Here is a 10,063-nt window from a genome sequence, read left to right as displayed (position 1 = left end):
CTAGTAGTGTCTGCCCATGCCATCAGGCCATGGTGTATAGCTGCCCGCCTTGGCGGTGACTGCCCGGGCAAATAGGCGCGGTGTAATATTATCAGCATATGCTCATCATGGTATGCTTATCATAGTACAAGACTCAAGAGCAGCTATACTCTGTCGGGATGACGTAAGGTCGTGATCCCCCGATGGCATTATGGAACAATCATTAACATCCTGCCTCACCTTGAAGGAATTAGCATATAAGGTGAGTGTGAGCAACAAATAACATCATTAACATTATGGGATCATCACATCATGTATATTATGATCTCTGTACTTTACTCATTACCTTGTATAGCTAATTATAGACATGGACTAATACTTTTCGGAGCTTAGGAGATCCATGAATAAGAAAGAGAGTCATGCTATAAGATTCATGCCATAGAAAGAAAGGACTAGCCTCACATACCTTTGTCGTTTAGCTAATCTATCATTCACTTGTTCTCCTTCGATATCACGTCGCTACCTTTACGGGAGAATTCATATTATCGTTAGTTAATCGACTATAAGAACGTATCGTTACTTCTAGGGAAAATTGGGAAGCATTTCCTTTGTTTTTACTACTTTTCCCATGTTCTGTTTCAACTCCCAAACATTTACAACAACACTCACAATATTGCGATCAACAATCATCATTCATATACTTTAAGCAAAATCCACTATTTCTCTCCAATTTCTTGACATTTAGTAGTTATAGCTCGTTATCGCGTTTTCTCATATATAATACTTATTTCATGGCCTAAACATCATTTCCAACATATTCATAATCATAGCATATCAACATTCATGATTCCATTCAACTGCCATTCAATTGTGACACTATTCTCCCATTTAAGACCCATCTTCTATGCTTTTCTACAATTCAAGCATCTTAGCTCTCCAATACCTTAAAAAATATGACAAAGTCATGAAAATTACCTTGGATGGTGATGGAACAAGCTTAGAGTGGAATCCTTCCTTTTGCACCAAAGCCCTACTTCACCTCTTTTGGGATTTCTTAGTTTGGATGAACTTCACTTGAGTTTCACACACTTTGTTTCACGGGTTTAATGTTGTTGATCATTGATTTCCTTGGTATTCTTATGGTTGAAGCATTTGGAGGGTTCTAGAGATTTCTCGAGTTGGAGAGATGAGAAATGAAATAAGATGGAATGAAAAAATGGTCCCTTATATGAATTTAAAAGTTGGCCGACCAACTTTATACGGACCAACATACGGTCCGTACTATTTATACGAACCGTATGTGTGGTGGCCGTATATTTGGTCCAGCGGCTGGTGGCCTCCTTGGCCAATTATACAATCCCATATACGGCTGGTACAATTTATACGGGCCGTAGATTGGACCGTATAATGCCAGTGGTTCCGTTTTCGTTTTCGTCGACTCGTTTTATCTCCGACCCTTATGGAACCTTTTTGGTACTTGTTTAACACTTTAATACCAACCTAAGGGATGTTATCTCTAAGACATCATTATGCCATCGCAGCATCGTTGCTCATTATTTTTATCTGATATACAACATATGACTCGCTTTCCTTAACAACTTCCTTTCCTTATCTCGGATGCCTTTGAGATCTCGTTTAGGGTCCTCGACTACTATTTCTTACTCCTCAAAACATCGCATACGTCATGACCTTCGTCAATCTATTCACTGTACATGTACGAGGAAATTTCCAAGGTGTAACAGATATCCCATAACCGTATTAGTTCATATTGTTGTATAATATTTTGGCAGCCTTGTTGGCTTGTGATGATAGGCATAGTTGTTGATGATTATATAAAGATGTGTCGTTATCTTGTGAAATATGCCCTTACAAAGTATGACGCGAATGAGCTAGCTTTGTGGCCCACCTAGAAATGATTATAAGATGTATGGTCAGAGGTGCTCAGTAGGTTAGCTTTGGGTGCCTGTCATGGCCCTCTGGTTGGGTCGTGACAACCACGAGCTTGACCACTACGAAAAGATAGAAAAGGCCTGGAGAGCTAAGCAAGACAAATATTATAAGGAAATAGAGTGCAAGATGGCAGAGATGCTTGAAAAATCTACAAGAGCCACCCAAAAGGCAACTGGCTTAAGTTTTGAAGATCTCTGTATGTATCTATACTTGGATTTTCCTGAGGGCTTCAAAGTGTCCAAGTTTGAAATGTTCAATGGATCCGAAAACCCCAAATCTCACTTGTGATCTTATTACGACTAATTAGTTAGTGTAAAAAGAAACCAAGAGGCTATTTAGTTGAAGTCTAATCGGAGATGCCTCCAAATGGTCCACCACGCAAGACATGTGTTGGTGGAAAACAAAGGAAGATATGGTGGAATCCTTCATGGAGAGGTTTCAATTGAATGTAGAAAACGTGCCTCACCGATAGTACTTGGAAAAAATCAAGCAAAATTCTACTAAAAACTACCGTGAATACGCAAGTAGGAGTTGGTCTCTATCTTTATCTGATCACAAGAATCGAATTTCTATGACCGAATGTTGTCTATAGTCGGAAGGCCATTTTCTGAATTAGTTAAAATAGGAGAGGATGTAGAGGATGGCCTCAAATCCGAAAGGATCGCCAGTGTAGCCAACAAGGCTACCTATCAAAGCACTATGGGACTCGCTAGGAAGAAGAAGGAGGGCGTGGCAAACATTTTCCATAATCCTAGCAAGAAACCCAAGAGACTAGAGGAGTTACACTCTTCCCTCGAAATGTATCAATCACCACCCCCTAGCAGCTACCTGCCAACACCATATAGTTATGTGTCTGTCTTTTATGCACAACCCAGCTTTCAAACACCGGCACCTACCTACCAAGCTCCACAAACTTCAAAACACCCGCCCCTACTTACCAAGCTCCAAAGCCAAATTATCAAAAAGATGCACTCCTGTTTATCGAGCTTCACAAAATAATCAACCAATAAACTACAAAATCAACCACCGCCTACTGCATATTATCTGCAACGTCCTACATTCGAAAAAAAGCCTTCCCGTGTGTTCACTCTGTTGATTGAAAGACAAAATCGATTAGTCGAGAGGTTGAGTGTGGCTGGTCTGATTCAAACTGTCCAACCAAAATCGTTTTTTCTGAGCTGATCAGACACGTGCCTATCATTCTGGCGAAAACAGACATAGCACTGAAGATTGTATCAACTTAAAACACTAGATATAAGATTTGATTGATAAAAGAGAGATCACTTTTCAGACAGTTGCACCAAATGTGAGTACAGATCCTTTGCCCAATCATGGCAATAATACTATTCACATGATAGAGAGAGAGAAAGATTGGGCCGTATGCAAACCGTTAGTACAGAGACCATCAAATCACTTGAGCTGACGGTAGCTTCTCTCACTATTCAAGAGCGCCCAAAATTCAGAGTGCTAATCCTGCAGTGATAGTGCAGACATCACAAAGAATAGTGTTGGCTCTAAAAAAGGAGTCAGTCGCTCAAGTAGAGGTCGCTCGTGGTATGATCTGGGAGGTGCTACGCTCTTGATGAGCTAGCTCACGAAGCACCAATGAAAGAAGGAACCCAAAAAAGACGCATCACCGATGGTGAGGCCAAAGATTTCTGGCGAAGAATGCAACCCAAGGAATACTCCATTGTTGAACATCTGAAGAAGACACCATCCTAAATATCCGTGTTGGCATTGCTACTATGTTCTCCACAACATCGCCAAGCTCTGATGAGAGTGTCAGACTAAGCTCATGTCCGTACAGGCACAAGTAGAAAACATCTATCCGATATTGTGGCTTGTGTCATAGGAGAGCATCACATCTCCTTCACTATAGAAGAATAGCCCAAAGAAGGGATGGAGCACAACAAAGCACTGCACAGAACTATTAAGTGTTGAGATAAGATTGTGGCACGAGTATTGGTTGACAATAGGGCTGGCCTTAATATCGGCCCCAAATCTACGCTTAGCAAGTTGGGTTATGACACTGGCAAAATTTGCGAAAGCCACAAAAATGTAAGAGCTTTTGATGGAGGCCAACATGATCCTATTGGAGTAGTTGATCTTAGTATCCAAATGGGACCCACTGAATTAACTGCTGAATTCCAAGTCATGGCGATCACTGCTAATTACGATTTGTTGTTGGGAAGGTCGTAGAATCATATGATTGGAGCCGTGCAATCATATCTCCACAAATTCGTGAAATTTGCATGGGAGGGCCATGAGGTTGTGATCCACGGAAAGAGTAGCATTCATAATTACCCAAATAAGTCTATACCGATGATCGAAAAATCTCAAAAAGGTAAACATTTCCAGGTAGTGGAACTAGTGGGGGCCACTCACGAATAAGACTCTGCATAAGCTCCCATACTAGCAGTTTACAAGATGATTGCATCCACCATGCTACAAAACGGGTTTGAACCAGGACGAGGTTTGGGAAGGGATTCACATGGCGTAGTGGAGCTAATCCCAATTCCTCATGATAACTCGCTTTGATCTGGGGTATGTTCCTAATGTTGATGATGCCTTTGAAGCTAATAGAAAAAGAAGGAGTCCTCCGAGCTTGTGCGAGCCAATTCTGAACTTGTACCAGTCATTTCCAGTCTGAATGCCAATGCCTGATGATGGAGATGCTGAGAAAAGGTTAGGGATGTTGCTCCAAGAGAAAGATTCCTTAGTGATATTGGAAGAATTCCAAGAAGCGCCTACCATCTGCGATGTTGATCTTGGCAAGAAACTATCCCACTGGACCTCTACCCCACTCATGGCTCTTCGGTAGATATAATGAATTTCAATATTATATGAAATCGGTGGAAATCGATCGAAGACCAATTATTCACCATTTGCACTTTAAATACCTCGTGATGTTTTAAAAATGGAAATGACTCGATGTTGATCCGAGTCAAGACCACAGTTTGTACTTCTTTTGTCAAAATTAATGAAGCCTCGATTTATGTGAAAACAACTCTTTTACTTTACGAATACATATGCTTTATTCTAACCATGCTTTGCCATTATTTTTCAGTAATAATAATAAAACAACCCTAAATGTCATGACAATTCGCAAAACGAGTGAGTCAAGTGACATAGAAGAAGAGGAATACGAAGAGTATGATGAGGAAACAATGTTACCTGAAGTCTCATCGAAACGATAGAATAATTTGAGAATGGACAAAAACCCAACCTAGATGAAACCGAAGTAATTAATCCAGGAGATAAGGAAATAGTTAAACAAACCAGGATAAGCGCGCATTAAGAAGCGCCTCAAAAGGAAGAATTAATAGAATTATTGAGACAGTACGTGGACATCTTTTCCTGTTCATACACCAACATGACTGGGCTAAACACTGACATAGTGGCCTACAAGTTGCCCATCAATGTAGGTTTTTCTCTGGTTAAACAAAAAACCAGGCAGGTTAAACTATATCTAAGCATCCAAATTAAGGACGAAGTTGAAAAACAGATCAAGTCCGGAGTGGTGGAAGCAACTTCGTACCCGACATGGTTAGCCAATATCGTGCCGGTACCAAAGAAGGATGGAAAAATTAGAATTTGTGTTCACTACCGCGATCTCAACAGAGCTAGTCCCAAGGATAATTTCCCACTCCCGAACATCCATATACTCATCGAAAATTGTGTGAAGCACGAGCTACAACTATTTTTGGATTGCTTCATGGGATACCATCAGATCTTGATGAGTGTGGAGGTTACAATGAAAACAAGCTTTCATCACTCCATGAGGAGTGTACCAATACCGGGTAATGCTGTTCGGCCACAAGAACGCCGACGCCACTTACATGAGGTCTATGACTACTATCTTCCATGACATGATCCATAAGGAAATTGAAGTATACCCGGACAACGTCATTAGTAAGTCAAGAGAAAACTCAGAACATACCACACACTTACGAAAGTTCTTTGAAAGAATCTAAAAGTTCAATCTCAAGCTAAACCTAGCCAAGTGCACATTTGAAGTCCCTACCGGAAAACGTCTTGAGTTCATAGTCAGCCGAAGCGGCATAGAGCTGGACCTATCAAAAATCAAATTTATACAAGAATTGCCTCCTCCAAATACCAAGAAGGAGGTCATGAGTTTTCTGGGAAGGTTAATTACATTGGTCGGTTCATAGTCCAGTCCACTGTAATTGTTGAACCCATACTTAAATTGTTGAAAAACGACGCACCAACGGAATGGACTGAAGAGTGTAAAAAAGAATTCGACGCCATTTAGAAGTACCTCTCCAACCCACCAGTCTTAGTACCTCCTTGACCGGGAAGCCCGTTACTGCTATACTTGTCGGATTCAGACAACGCTTTTGGATGCGTGTCAGGATGGCATGACGATATAGTAAAAAAAAGCGTGAAATTTACTATCTAAGCAAGACGTTCACCACCTGTGAAGCGAAGTATACTTCGGTAGAGAAGACATAATGTGCTTTAACATGGGTAGCGGCACTACCTGTCATCATGCACCACTTAGCTCATCTCCATGATTTTTCAACTAAAATACATCTTCCGCAAGCCCATATCCATAGGGAAATTGGCCAAGCAAAAAATGCTATTGAGTGAGTTGGACATTACATATGTGGTACAAAAGGTCGTCAAAGGGCAAGCATTGGCCGACCTGCTGGCAAAAAGCCCAGTCGACAAGGATTCGAACAACTTCGAAGTTACTTTCCGGACGAAGACATAGCTGAGCCCTATTTGGGTTGGAGAATATGCTTTGATGGTGCAGTCAATTCCAAGGGTTCAAGAATCAGAGTCTTAGTATCCAAAACAGGACAACATTATCTGATGGTAGCGAAGCTCAAGTTCCGATGCACCAACAATATAGAAGAGTGTGAGGCCTGCATCTTAGGCCTCTGAATGACACTCTACATAAACGTCTATGAGTTATTGGTAAAAGGTGATTCAGATCTGCTAATTCACTATGTACAAGGAGAACTGGAAACGTAGAATGCCAAAATCCTACCATATGTAAACCTCGCACAAAAGTTGTGCAAAAAGTTCAAGAAAATCAAATTCAAACATACGCCAATGGCTTAAAATGAATTCGCTGATGCTCTTTCTACCATAGCATCCATGATATAGCATCCCGATAACAGCCACATTGACCCGCTTGACAAAAGAACAGCCTTATGGAAAACCTTGGTACACTGATATAAAGATGTACTTTGAAAAAAGAGAATATCCTGAAAATACCACGAGTAATCAAAAGAAAACCATTTGGAGAATGGCTAATGGATTCTTTCTAAACAAAGAGATACTCTACAAAAGAATGCCACATCTTGGATTACTCATATGTGTGGATACTACAGAGGCCTTGAAATAGATAGAAGAAGTACATGTTAGGACTTGTGGGCTTCACATGAATGGGTTCGTTCTAGCTAAGAAGATCTTGTGAGCAGGCTCCTACTGGATGATAGTGGAAACCAACTGCACTAAGTTCATACAAAGATGTCATCTATACGAAATCCACGGAGACCTTATCAGGGTCCTACCGAGTGAATTTAATGTCACGAGCTCACCTTGGCCTGCCAGGGGCATGGATGTCATTGGACCCATCGAACAGACCGCATCTAATGGACACCGATTCATCTTGGTCACCATAGATTACTTCACCAAGTGGATGGAAAGGACATCACACTAATCAGTGACAAAGAAACCGGTAGCTGATTTCGTGGGAAACAATATCATATGCCGATTCGGCAAACCAGAGTACATCATAACAGATAATGGAGCAAATTTAAGCAGTCATTTGATGAAAGACATTTTTGAACAATTCCGAATAACCCATCGAAACTGTACCACCTACCGACCATAAATGAATGGAGCCATTGAAGCAGCCAACAAGAATATCAAGAGGATATTAAGGAAAATGACAGACAATTACAAGTGTTGGCATGCACAATTGCCCTACGCATTGCTGGGATATTGTACGACAGTAGGGACATCAACAGACCCATACTTACTTGTCTATGGTACCAAAGCAGTCATACCTGCCGAGGTGGAAATACTATTACTCAGAACCATTCAAGAAGTAGAGTTGGATAATGCCGAATGGGTCCGAAACTGATACGAGCAACTAGCTTTGATCGACGAGAAAAGAATTATCGTCGTATGCCACGACTAATTATACCAACATAGAATGGCTTATACCTTCAACTAGAGAGTCAAATGATGACTTTTTCAAATAGGACAACTGGTACTTAAGCGAGTGTTCTCACACCAAAACGAGTACAAATGAAAGTTCACACCTAACTAGCAAGGCCCATACGTGGTTAACAAGGTGCTTTCCGGAGGAGCGGTGACCATAGCTGAAATGGACGACCAAGAATGGCCCAAAATAATAAACTCAGATGCAATCTAGAAATATTACGCGTGAAGACACGCTTTTCAATTTGTAATCATACTTTTGCTTGTAATCACTACATTAAGATCTATCTCATATGGTAGGGATACATAGATAAACCATATCGGATTTGGTTTGAATAGATAGAAAAAACAAATGATTTTCTTGTAATATGAACTACGCAATAACGTGATTTCCCAAGGTGGGATACGTAAACAGTCCATATAGGACTCGGTCACATCATAAAGAATAAAAATCATCAGTCAATTATTTTTCTAAACTACGGTCAATCTGATTTCTGCTGCGACAGGACACGTAGGAGATTCTCAAGCTAGGCCGTACCAATAAAAAAACTCGAGAAACTCCTAGGAAGCCACATGGATAGAATTTTTGAGATAGAGCTCAAAAAAGTCCAAAAATTCAAAAACAGCACCAGAGTCAGCGGAACCATACTTGCAACTGCGGCAGAATTTTTTAAAGGATCTCAAAAATTCCTTCACAACACATCGGCACAAGAGTCAGCCGACCCAAACCTTCAACTGAGGCAGAATTGTTTGAGAGGATCTAAAAAATTCCTTCACAACATATCAGCGCAAGAGTCAGCCGAACCATACCTACAACTAGGAAGAATTTTTTAGAGGGTCTCAAAATTTCCTTCACTACAGATTTGACACAAGTGTTCACCTACATAAACCTAAAACTGGGGCAAAATTTTTTAGAGGGTCTCAAAAATTCAAATGGATAAAGCCAGAGTTCTGCCACAAGATATTGCGGACAGTTAAGGATCCCCGCTCAAATGCACATGTAATAACGATAACATGTCCTTCGGTACGCATACTCCTTTTGCCTATACTCTGAGCTACAAGAAGCTTTTCCTCAATCAGTTTCACCTTACCTAAGAACTCTCTCAACAATTCGGCACTCGAAGGTCTCACCTCAAATGGAGTCGTATCAATGCTCAAGTCATAACTTTTGTTGTAGGCGAACTCAGCCAAAGGTAAGAATTGGTCCCAATGACCACCAAAGTCGATCACACAAGCTCGCAACATATCCTGAGACACCTGAATGGTCCTCTCAGACTGACCATCAGTCTGCAGGTGAAAAGTTGTACTAACTCAAACTCAGTCCCCAATTCCTTCTGTAAAGTCCTTTAGAAATGGGAGGTGAACTGAGTAGCTCTATCTGAAATGATATAAGTGGGCTCACCATGTAATCTGACGACCTTTGTAATGTAGATCCTGGCCAACTTCTCCATGTTTTAGGTAGTCTGAACTGGAATGAAGTGCGTAGACTTAGTCAACTTACCAAATGGCATCAAACTTTCCTAAAGTCTTCGGTAGACCAAGCACAAAATCCATAGACATGCACTCCACTTTCGACTCGGGAATGGGCATCCTCTGAGTCACACCACCTGGTCGCTGATGCTCATACTTTACCTATTGGCAATTCAAAAAATGAGATGCGAAGTCCACTATATCCCTCTTCATCCTACCCCACCAGTATTGTTGTCTCAAGTCACGATACATATTTATAGCACCAGGATGAATGGAGTATCAGGAACTATAGGCCTCTTTCAAGATCAACAAAATCAAACCACTAACTTTAGGAAGGCAAACATGCCTTTTAATCCTCAAAATACCCTCATCATAAGAAATTGCTTCCTTAGCTTCCCCACTTAGCACTTTATCCCGAATTTTACACAATTTCACATCCTCAAACTGCTGGGCCTTAATCTGCTCC

This window comes from Lycium barbarum, chromosome 11 (assembly GCF_019175385.1).
Source record: "Lycium barbarum isolate Lr01 chromosome 11, ASM1917538v2, whole genome shotgun sequence".
Taxonomy (NCBI): Eukaryota; Viridiplantae; Streptophyta; class Magnoliopsida; order Solanales; family Solanaceae; genus Lycium; species Lycium barbarum.
The sequence above is the reverse complement of the archived record's forward strand: the minus strand, read 5'-3'. Positions refer to the sequence as shown.